Source organism: Leptonychotes weddellii, chromosome X (genome assembly GCF_054177405.1).
Source record: "Leptonychotes weddellii isolate Sample4059 chromosome X, ASM5417740v2, whole genome shotgun sequence".
Lineage (NCBI taxonomy): Eukaryota > Metazoa > Chordata > Mammalia > Carnivora > Phocidae > Leptonychotes > Leptonychotes weddellii.
Window position 1 is genome coordinate 64,623,481 of NC_138385.1, and position 12,246 is coordinate 64,635,726.

Below are 12,246 nucleotides of genomic sequence, written 5' to 3' on the forward strand. Positions count from 1 at the left end.
CTTCTTCTTCATAAAGCCACTACTTTGAAGAGCAGGGGACATAAGGGTGTTAGAAGACTCTCCTAAAACATAGAAGCAGACACAGAAAGTTACATGAAAACAGGAGACAGAGGACTGTGTCCCTAATGAACGAACAAGAAAAAAAACACACCAAGAGAACTAAATGAAATAGAGATAAGCAATATGCTTGATAGAAAATTTGAAGTAATGGTCACAAAGATACTCACTGGACTTAAGAAGAGTGGAGGATCTCAGTGAGACCCTCAAAAAGAGATAGAAAAGATAAAAAAGAACCAATCAGAAATGAAGAACTCAATAACTAAAATTAAAAATATACTACAGTAGGCTTGGAGAGAAAGATGGTGGCAGAATAGGAGGATCCTAGACTCACCTTGTCCCATGAACACAATGAGATAGCTATCAAATCATTCTAAATACTCCATAAATTGGCCTAAAGACTGACAGAACAAACTCCAAAACTAAAGGGAGAAAATATGCCACATCAAAAAAGGTAGGAAGTGTGGAGATATGGTTTAAGGGAGAAACAGATCATGGGTGATGTAGAAAGGAAGCCACGGTTGCAGAGAAGGGTGAGAGAGAGAGGGGGGCACACAGGGCAACTCATAAGGAGAATGTTAACCTAAAGCCATTGGCTTGGAAATGAGAGGGGCTGAATTTGGTGAATTCTTGCAACCAGAGGGGCCTAAAGCCTCAAGCTTTAAAGGGCAGTGGGCTTGGCTGGGATAAAACCCAGAGGGCAGTGGGCTGCACTTGAAGAAGAGAAGGCAAGCAAACAACACAGGGGCAGAGAGCATGGAGACAGCAATCTGAAGAGCACCTGGGGCACACAGTGGGAACATTATTTCTTCTTCTTGGAGCATGTCTGTGAGAGGCAGTGTTCACAAGGACACCTCTTCAGGAATATAGGAGCTGACCAGCACCATTTCCTAACCCCACCCCTCAGCATAAACACAGAGCCACTTGGGGAAAGCAGAGCAGTGCCCAAACTGGCTGCACAGCTTGCATACACCAGGCTCCACTCTGGTGGGACTGCCCTTCTCAGTCAAACTTGCCTCAGTCCCAGCATGGTGGGCCCATTCCCCCAGAAGACCAGCATACTCCCCGCCCACACCATGTCTCCCAAACAGAGAGTTCTGCAGGGCCTCAGCTATGGTGGAGGTGATGTCAGAACTCATTTAACAAGCAGAACACAGCACACCTAGTTAAAACACACCACATTCAGGCCAGAGTCCAAACACTGCCCACAGCAGACACAGAGAGCCTCTGCCGATTGCCCTGAAGGATAAAGCAGCCAAAACACAAGAGCAATGCACACGCAGCACACACCAGAGACACTCCCTGAAACACCAGGCCTTGGGCACTACATGACCTCTTACTCACAAGGCCCTACTTTCAGAAGCAGGAGACATATCTGGCTTAACATAGCTCAGAGAAAAATACAGAGATTTCGACAAAATGCAAAGAAGGAAATATTTATCCAAAATGAAAAAAACAAGACCACAGCTAGAGATATAAATAAAACAGATGAAAGTAACATACCTGACGGAGAATTTTTTTTCCTTCAAGTTTTTAAATTCCAGTTAGTTAATATACAGTGTAATATTAGTTTTACATATAGAATTTAGTGGTTCATCACTTACATAAAACAACCAGTGCTAATCACAAGAGTCCTCCTTAATAATCATCACCTATTTAACACATCCCCCACCAACGTCCTTTCTAGTAATCCTGTTTGTTTTCTATAGTTAAGCATCTGTTTCATAGTTTGCTTCTCTTTTACCCAACTATATTCAACTCTTTTGTTTCTGAAATTCCACATATAAGTGAAGTCATGGTATTTATCTTTCTCTGACTTATTTCACTTAGCATAATACTCTCTAGATCCATCCACGATGTTGGAAGTGGCAAGGATTCATTCTTTTTTAAGGCTGAGTAATATTCCAATGTATATACTATACACATACATGTGTATATAGACACATATACATGTACACACACATATATGTATATCACATCATCTATCAATTCATCAGTCAATGCGCATTTGGGCTCTTTCCATAATTTGGCTGTTGTTGATAATGCTGATATAAACAACTGATGGAGAATTTAAAATAACAATCATAAAGATACTCAGTGGGCTTGAGAAAAGAATAGAAGGCATCAGTTAGATCCTTAACACAGAGAGAAAATAGATAAAAGAATCAATTAGAGATGAAGAGTTCAATAAACAAGATTTGTAACAGGCTTCATGCAATGTACACCAGGCTGGAAGAAGCAAATGAATGAATTCGTGACCTAGAAGACAAAAAAAGGAAAGTAATGACACTGAAGAGAAAAGAGAGAAGAATTATGCAACATGAGAATAGACATAGGGAATTCACTGACCATCAAACGTAATAACATTTGTATAATAAGAGTCCCAGGAGAAGAGAAAGAAAATGGGCAGAGAATTTATTTGAAGAAATAATAGCTGAAAATTTCCCTGATCTGGAGAGGGAAACAAACACTTAGATCTGGGAGGCACAGACAACTCCTATCAAAATCAACAAAAGCAGGCCAACACCAAGACATATTGCAATTAAATTTGAAAATTTAGTGATAAAGAACAAATCTTAAAAGCAGCAAGGCATAGAAGCCCTTAACTTACAAGGGAAAACCCATAAGGTTAGCTGGAGATTTCCCAAAGAAACTTTCCAAGAGTGAAGTAGAGTATATTCAAAGCTCTGAATGGGAAAGATCTGCAGCCAAGGATACTCTATCCAGCCAGGCTGTCATTCAGAATAGAAGGAGAGATAAACAGTTTCCCAGACAAACAAAATCTAAATCTAAACGAAATCATGACCATTAAACCAGCCCTGTAAGAAATATTAAAGGGGACACTTTGAGTGCAAAGGTGACAATCTGTCACCAAAGTGACAAAGACAAGATCAGAGAAAATCTCCAGAAGTGAGAAATCAAGTAATAAAATGGCAATAAATATACATCCATCAATAATTACATTGAATGAGGAGGGAGGCAAGTTGGCAGAGTAAAGGACCTGGTTTCATCTAGTCCGCCGAATTTAGCTGGATAACTATCAAACCATTCTGAACGCCCATGAATTCAGCCTGAGACATAAGAAAATTTATCTGGAACTCTACAAGCAGAAAAATGACTGCTTTTTGCAAGGTAGGTGGTGTGGAGTCGTGAATCTGTGGGGAAATATCAGAAGATAAACAGAGAGGGGAAGGAGGCTCTATAAGCTGGTTACCAAAAAGTGATGTAACACCAGAGTGCAAAATCAGAACCCTTAGAAATCTGCTCCAGTGAGAAACATCCCTTTCTGAAAGGGGCTCAGGGGATGAAAAGGGCAGAAATCTAGGTGGGACATTGTGGTGTCAGGATCCCAAGAGACACAGAAAGAATGGGGGTGCCTGAACCAATACAGTGTCCAAGCAGTGGAGAGGGGAAACTGATTATGGTCAGTGAGACTAGGAGGGGCTCTCAGCTCAGGTTGCCATAAACCACAACCGTAGGGAGACCGCTGTTTGCCTGAGCACCTGGAAAAGGACTGGAAGGTGCGGGCTATTTACCATCCCCTGGGAAGGACAAAATGGCTGCACCCATGACTAGGCAACAGATCTCAGAGCAGTGGTGGCCCCCGAAAGGACTGTAGGGAAGCACCCAGCCATGACGTGGGAGCAGCAGAGCAGGGTGAGTGCATGAGCCCACAACCACACAAAGTTGCAAAGACACAAAGCACAGTGATGCTCGTGGGTCCCAGGGACACCCCCCAGGAGGATTTCAGTGGACGCGAACTGCAAGAGTCTGCAGAGTTTGTGACACACAGAAGTGGAGACTCTTTTACCTGTAGGGTTTATTGAAGAGGGGGGACTGTGATCTTGTGGCTCTGGGCTGGGGGTCTGGGCCTGGCCATTTTTGCTTTGACCCTCTGAAGAGGTGTGGAAAGCCTCCAGGGAAAAAAAGCCTTACAAACGACCAGCTTACATTGACAGCATCCCTCTGACAAGGGGTGGGACAACTCCGCCCAGGCAAAGATATCTGAGAACCAGCACGGTAGTCTCCACCCCCAGAAAACTGACTAGAAGAACAGGTGAATGACAAGCTTATGGATGCCACAATACTGTAAAACTCCAGCACCACGGGAAAATAATATACTGAGCTCTAGGTGTTTCCCCATGACTCATTTATCCTTAGGCTAAAATTTTCCATTTCCTTCTTTCTTTCATTTTTTAACCTTTTCCTGGATTCAACTACATTCTTAAATTTACCAACTTACGTTTTTGTTTGTTTTTGGTATCCACAACACAGGGGGTTTATTCTTTGAGGTGGAGAAATGATAAGTGCCTTCTGTTTTTTCTTCTTCGTTTTCTTTTCTTTTTTTTTTTTTTGTTGAAAACAAGCTTTATTTTTTTTAATTGTTTTTAATTTTATTATGTTATGTTAGTCACCATACAATACATCATTAGTTTTTGATGTAGTGATCCACGATCCATTGTTTTCGTATAACAACCAGTGCTCCATGCAGTACATGCCCTCCTTAATACCCATCACCGGGCTAACCAATCCCCCCTCCCCCCTCCCCTCTAAAACTCCGTTTTCTTTTTTTTTAAATTATGTTCAGTTAGCCAACAGATAGTACATCATTAGTTTTTGATAGTGTTCAATGATTCATAAGTTGCCTATAACACCCAGTGCTCATCACAACACAAGCCCTCCTCAATAGTCATCACCCAGTTACCCATCACCCTGCCCCCTCCCTTCTGTAGCCCTCACTTTGGTTCCCAGAGTCCAGAGTCTCTCATGGTTTGTCAGCCTCTCTAATATCTTCTCATTCAGTTTTTCCTCCCTTCCCCTGTGGTCCTCCATGCTATTCCTCATGTTCCACATATGAGTGAAACCAAATGATAATGGTCTTTCCCTGCTTGACTTATTTCATTTAGCATAATGCCCTCCAGTTCCATTCATGTCAATGCAAATGGTGGGTCTTCATCCTTTCTAATGGCTGAGTAATATTCCACATTAACTACATATTCTTAATCCATTCATCTGTTGAAGGGCATCTAGGCTCCTTCCACAGTTTGGCTATCATGGACATTGCTGCTATGAACACTGGGATAAAAGTGCCCCTTATTTTCACTACATCTGTATCTTTGGATTAAATACCTACTAGTGCAAATGCTGGGTCATAGGGTAGCTCTATTTTTAAAATCTTGAGGAACCTCCATATTGTTTTCAAAGAGGCTGTATCAGCATACATTCCCACCAACAGTGTAAGAGGGTTCCCCTTTCTCCATAACCTCATCAACATTTGTTGTTATGTGTCTTGTTAATTTTAGCCATTCTAACTGGTGTACGGTGGTATCTCACTGTGGTTTTGATTTGTATTTCCTTGATAACTAGTGATGTTGAACATTTTTTCATGTGTCTGTTAGCCATTTCTATGTTTTCTTGAAGAAGTGTCTGTTCATGTCTTCTGCCCATTTCTTGACTGGATTATTTGTTTTTTTTTGGGTGTTGAGTTTGAGAAAATTATAGATTTTAAATACCAGCCCTTTATCTAGAATGTCATATGTAAATATTCTCCCATTCCGTGGGTTGCCACTTAGTTTTGTTGTTTCCATTGCTGTGCAGAAGCTTTTTATCTTGATGAAGTCCCAAAACTTCATTTTTGCTTTTGTTTCCCTTGCCTAGAGACATGTCTTGAAAGAAGTTCTGTGGCCAATGTCAAAGAGGTTAGTGCCTATGTTCTCCTCTAGGATTCTGATGGATTCCTGTCTTACATCGAGGTCTTTCATCCATTTTGAGTTTATCTTTGTGTATGGTGTAAGAAAATGGTCCAGTTTCATTTTTATGCACGTGGCTGTACAGTATTCCCAGCACCATTTATTGAAGAGATTGTCTTTTATCCACTGGATGTTCATTCCTGATTTGTCGAAGATTAGTTGACCACAGAGTTGAGGGTCCCTATCTGGGGTCTCTATTCCGTTCCAATGATATATGAGTCTGTTATTTTTTTGCCAATACCATGCTGTGTTAATGATCACAGCTTTGTAATATAGCTTGAAGTCAGGCATCATAATGTCCTCAGCTTTGGTTTTCTTTCTCAACAAGCTCCTGGTGATTCAGGGTCTTTTCTGGTTCCATACAAATTTTAGGATTGTTTGTTCCAGCTCTTTGAAAAATGTCGATGGTATTTTGATAAGGATTGCACTGAATGTGTAGATTGCTCTGAGTAACATAGACATTTTAACAAAGCTTATTCTTCCTGTCCATGAACATGGAATGTTTTTCTATCTCTTTGTGTCTTTGTCAATTTCTTTCATATGCATTCTGCAGTTTCTAGAGTATAGGTGCTTGAACTCTTTGGTTAGGTTTATTCCTAGGTATCTCATGGTTTTCAGTGCTATTGTAAATGGAATCGATTCCTTAATTTCTCTTTCCTCAATTACATTATTAGTGTATAGAAATGCCACTGATTTCTGTGCATTGATCTTGTATCCTGCCACATTGCTGAATTGTTCTATGAGTTCTAGTAATTTGGGGGTGGGGTCTTTTGAGTTTTCCACATAAAATATCATGTCATCTGTGAAGAGTCTGACTTCTTTAACAATCTGAATGCCTTTGATTTATTTGTGTTGTCTGATTGCTGAGGCTAGGACTTCTAGTACTATGTTAAACAATAATGGTGAGAGTGGGTACCCTGTCATGTTCCTAACCTTAAGGGAAAAGCTCTCAGTTTTGCCCCATTGAGAATGAATTTGCTGTGGGCTTTTCATAGATGGCTTTTATGATATTGAGGTATGTTCCCTCTATCCCTACACTCTACAGAATTTTAATAAGGAAAGGATGATGTATTTTGTCAAATGCTTTTTCTGCATCAATTGAGAGGATCACATAGTTCTTGTCTTTTCTTTCATTAATGTGTTCTATCATGTTGATGGATTTGTGAATGTTGAACCATCACCTCTGCATCCCAGAAATAAATCCCACCTGGTTGTGGTGAATAATCCTTTCAGGGCACTGTTGGATCCTCTTGGCTAGGATCCTGTTGAGTATTTTGGCATCAAAGTTCTCAGGAAGATTGGTCCATAACTCTCCTTTTTGATGGGGTTTTTGTCTGGTTTTGATATCAGGGTAATGCTGACCTCATATAAGGAGTTTGGAAGTTTTCCTTCCATTTCTATTTTTTGAAACAGCTGCAGTAGACTAGGTATAAATTCTTCTTTAAATGTTTGGTAGAATTCCTCTGGGAAGCCATCTGGCCCTGCACTCTTGTGTTTTGGGAGGTTTCTGATTACTGCTTCGATTTCCTTCCTGGTTATGAGTCTGATCAGATTGTCTATTTCTTCCTGTTTCAGTCTTGGTGGTTTATAAGTTTCCAGGAATGTGTCCATTTCTTCTAGATAGCTTAATTTCACTCAGGTCATAATCTCAGCATCCTGGGATCAAGTCCCGTATTGGGCTCACTCCTATGGGGAAAGTATATAGCAATACAAGCCTTCTTCAAGAACCAAGAAAACTCAAATAAACACCCTAAGCCCACACCTAAAGAAGCTGGAGACAGAACATCAAAAGTAGCCTACCAAAGGAGGGAAATAATAAGATCAGAGTAGAAATAAATGATATACAAACTAAAAAAAATTAGAACAGGTCAATGGAATCAGGAGGTGGTTCTCCGAAAAAATTAATGAAACTGATAATCGCCTAGCCAGACTACTCAAAAAGAAAAGAGAAAGGACCCAAATAAATAAAATCACAAATAAGAGAAAAGAAATAACAATCAACATCAGAGAAATAAAATTATAAGAATATTATGAAAAACAATATGCGTACACATTGGACAACCTGGAAGACATGAATTAATTCCTAGAAAGATATAAACTACCAAAACTGAAACAGGAAGAAACAGAAAACTTAAACAGCAGGATAACCAGCAAGGAAATTGAATTAGTAATCAACAATCTCATGAGACACAGAAGTCCAGGGCCAGATGGCTTCACAAGTAAATTCTAGCAAACATTTAAAGAAGAGTTAATACCTATGCTTCTCAAATTATTCCAATAAAATAGAAAAGGAAAATCTCCAAATTCATTCTATGAAGCCAGCAATACCCTCATATCAAGACCAGATAAAGACTCCACTAAAATACAGAACTAAGGGCCAATATTCCTAATGAACAGATATGCAAAAATTCTCAATAAAATACTAGCAAACTGAACCCAACAATTCATTATAAAAATTAATCACCATGATCAAGGGGGATTTATTCCTGGGTTGTAAGGGTGGTTCAATATTCATAAATCAATCAACGTGTTACAACACATTAATAAGAGAAACAAGAACCATATGATCCTCTCAATAGATGCAGAAAAATCATTTGATAAACTACAGAATCTATTTATGATTAAAAACCATCAATAAAGTAGGAGTAGAGGGAACATACCTCAACATCATAAAGACCATATATGAAAGACCCACAGCTAGTATCATCCTCAGTGGGGAAAAACTGAGTGCGTTTCCTCTATGGTCAGGAAGAAGACAGGGATGCCCACTCTCACCATTATTGTCTAACATAGTATTAGAAGTCTTAGCCTTGGCAATCAGAGAAAAAAAGAAATAAAAGGCATTCAAATTGGCAAGGAAGCTAAAAAATCACAGAGCTAGAACAAACAATCCTAATATTTGTATGAACTACAAAAGACCCCAAATAGCCAATGCAATCTTGAAAAAGAAAATGAAAGCTGGAAGCATCACAATTCTGGACTTCAAGGCATGTTACAATTGCTCTAGTGATCAAAACAGTATGGTAGTGGCAAAAAATTGACACATAAATCAATGGAACAGAATAGAATACCCAGAAATAAACCCACAATTATATGGTCAATTAATCTTCATCAAAGCAAAAAAGAATAACCAGTGGGAAAAAGACAGTCTCTTCAACAGTGTTGGGAAAACTGGACAGCAACATGCAAAAGAATGTAACTGGACTACTTTCTTACACCAAATACAGACATAAATTCAAAATGGATTAAAGACCTAAATGTGAGACATAAAACCATAAATATGCTAGAGGAGATCCCAGCATTCATCTCTTTGACATCAAATATATTCCATACATTCTTTCTATATATGCCTTCTGAGGCAAGGGAAACAAAAGCCAAGATAAACTATTGGGACTTCATCAAAATAAAAAGCTTCTGCACAGTGAAGGAAACAATCACAAAAATAAAGTCACATATTATAATATCAGTACCCAAAAAAGAAATAATCCAAATAAAACATGGGCAGAAGAAATGAAAAGACATTTTTGCAAAGAAGATATATTGATAGTCAAGAGAGAAATGGAAAGATGCTCAACATCCCTCATCATCAGGGAAATGCAAATCAAAACCACTATGATACATTACACCTGTCAGAATGTCTAAAACAAAAACACAAGAAAAACTGCTGGCAAGTATGTGCAGAAAATAGAACACTAATTCCACTGTGGAAACAGTACAGAGGTTTCTCCAAAAATTAAAAATAGCATTATTATATGATCCAGTAATTTCTCCATTGGGTATTTACTGATAGAATATGAAAACACTATTTTGATAAAGATATATGCACCCCTATGTTTACTGCAACATACCCAAGTGTGTATCAACCGATGAATGGATAAAGAACGTGTGCTTTATTATTTTATTCTTTTTTTAATTTAAATTCAATTAGCCCACACATAGTACATCAGTAGTTTCAGATGTAGTGTTCAATGATTCATCAGTTGCGTATAACACCCAGCACTCATCACATCAGGTGCCCTCCTTAGTGCCCATCACCCCGTTACCCCATTGCCCCACCCACCTCCCCCTTCCACAACCCTCAGTTTGTTTCCCAGAGTCAAGAGTCCCTCATGGTTTGTTGCCCTCTCTTATTTAAGAAGATGTGGTTGATATAAACATTGTATTATTTAGCCACAAAGGTGAATGAAATCTTGCCATTTCCAACAACACACATGGAGCTGAAGAATATAATACTAAGCAAAATAAGTCAGTCAGAGAAAGATAAGTAACATATGATTTCACTCATATGTATAATTTAAGAAACAAAAGAAACAAGGAAAAAGAGACAAACCAAAAACCAGATTAACTATATCTTTTAACAAACATGGTTGTTTATATATATATATATATAAACTATATATATTAACAAACATGGTTGACAGAGGGTAGATAGATGGGGAATGGGTCAAACAGGTGAAGGGGATTAAGAGCATACTCATCCTGATGATCACTGAATAATGTATGGAATTGTTTAATCACTATATTGCACACCTGGAACTATGATAACACTGTATGTTAATTATACTGGAATTTGAAAAAATAATAAAATAAGGAATATTATGAATTGGCTTCACAGAATAAAGTATTTGAAATAATTATAAAATAAGAAAGTAGTATAGGAAGGAGCTTATGTAATGGTATGGAAAAAAACTGGCTAACCTTACATAAAAATGTGCCTAAGGACACTGTGCATGTGAAGCTGCTGAAAAACCGTTCTGAGAGAGAAAAACGGACCAATAGGCAGACTAATAAATACTCCAAGGCAAGAAAATATGATGGTAGAATAGATGCGACAACTCCATTTAATGATGAGCACTTCTATAAACAGGAAAGGTAAAGTACACAAAAAATATGCTGCCTGTTAGGTAAACCTAATTCCATCATAATGACGTGTCCATAAAAACATGACTGTTTCCTGGGCCCCTGGGTGGCTCAGGTGGTTTAGCATCCGACTCTTAATTTCAGCTCAGGTCATGAACTCATGGTCATGAGATCAAGCTACATGTCAGGCTCGTGAGCACTGTAGAGTCTGCTTGAGATTCTCTCTCTCCCTCTCCCTCTGCCCCTCCTCCCACTCACATGATCTAAATAAATAAATAAATGAAATCTTAAAAAAAAACTTTAAGAAAAAGTTACTGCTGGGAGGGGGGAAAGATGGCGGAGGAGCAGGGGGCCCTATTTCAACTGGTCCCCGGAATTGAGCTGGATATCCACCCGACCACTCTGAGCACCCATGAAACCAGCCTGAGATGTAAGAAGATCTAGATCTCTACAAACAGAATATCGCAGGCAGTTGGTTTTGAGGTACAAAGTGGGGAGCCGTGATTCTGCGGGCAGATATCGGAGGATAAACGGCAGCGGGAGGGTGCCTGGCTGTGGGGATCCTACACGGCCGGTGAATAACAGCCTCGTGCGCTGGGGACGGGCACAGACTCGCAGACCGGTAGCGTCGGGAAAGGACTTTAGGGCAGCCCCCGGGGTGGAAAACCAGACCGGCGGGGTCGCGCGCACGCGAACCACAGCCGCCCAGACAGAAACCGGAGCGACGGTCGCACGCACGTGAACTGCAGCCTCCGAGACGGAAACCCGGTGCGCCAGGGTCCCACCGGTGAACTGCAACCTCCGGGGTGGAAACCCCAAGCGGTGGAGTCACGTGCACCCGAACTGGGAGCAGCTGGTGGTTTTAGAAGCACAAAGGGCAGAGACGTGCCCCGACCTGGAGGCAGGACTGGGAGCGCTGCGGAGGGGTGCACAACCCAGGATGCTGCAGTTTATAGCAGCACGGAGAGAAACAGAGATGGTGTGGCCTGGAGAGCTCACTAAAGAACAGACTGCTGTCTCTCTGCTCAGAGGCAGAGGGTTAGAAACGGTCTCTTCTGCTCTGACTCGTGGAAGAGATGCGGAAAGCCACCAGGGAAAGGCACCAGAGAACAAAAGCCCCGAAGACTGATTCCCACTGAGCCCATCCACCGCCACAGGGGCGCAGGGCAACTCCGCCCAAACAGGGTCGCCTGAGTAACAGCACGGCAGGCCCCTCCCACAGAAGACAGGCTGGGAAAACAAGAGGCCAACAACCCTAAGGTCCCAAGAAAACAGGTGCCTCTTGCTTGGGTTCTGGTCAATAATTTGGACTCTATACATTCCCTCAAACACCCATCAACAAAATGACTAGGAGGAGGAGCCCCCAAAACAGAAAAGACTCAGAGTTTATGACTTATGCTGCAGATTTACAAATGGATGCAGATATAACCAAGATGTCGGAGATGGAATTCAGGCTAGCAATTGTGAAGACAATGGCTAGAATGGAGAAATCAATTAATGGAAACATACAGTCTCTAAGGGCAGAAATGAAAGCTGAATTGGCAGAACTTAAAAATGCTATCAGTGAGATCCAAACTAA

The 12,246-nt window shown here is 40.4% G+C and overlaps 1 long non-coding RNA gene across 1 annotated transcript in view; it reads right to left on the reverse strand.

Annotated features, from left to right (window-relative positions):
* Positions 1-12,237, reverse strand: part of LOC145717846 (uncharacterized) — a 33,009-nt gene extending 20,772 nt beyond the window's left edge. The window contains exon 1 of the long non-coding RNA XR_014141312.1: positions 982-12,237. This is a non-coding gene — a long non-coding RNA (uncharacterized LOC145717846). The remainder of the gene's footprint in view (positions 1-981) is intronic.
* Positions 12,238-12,246: the final 9 nt, after the last annotated feature.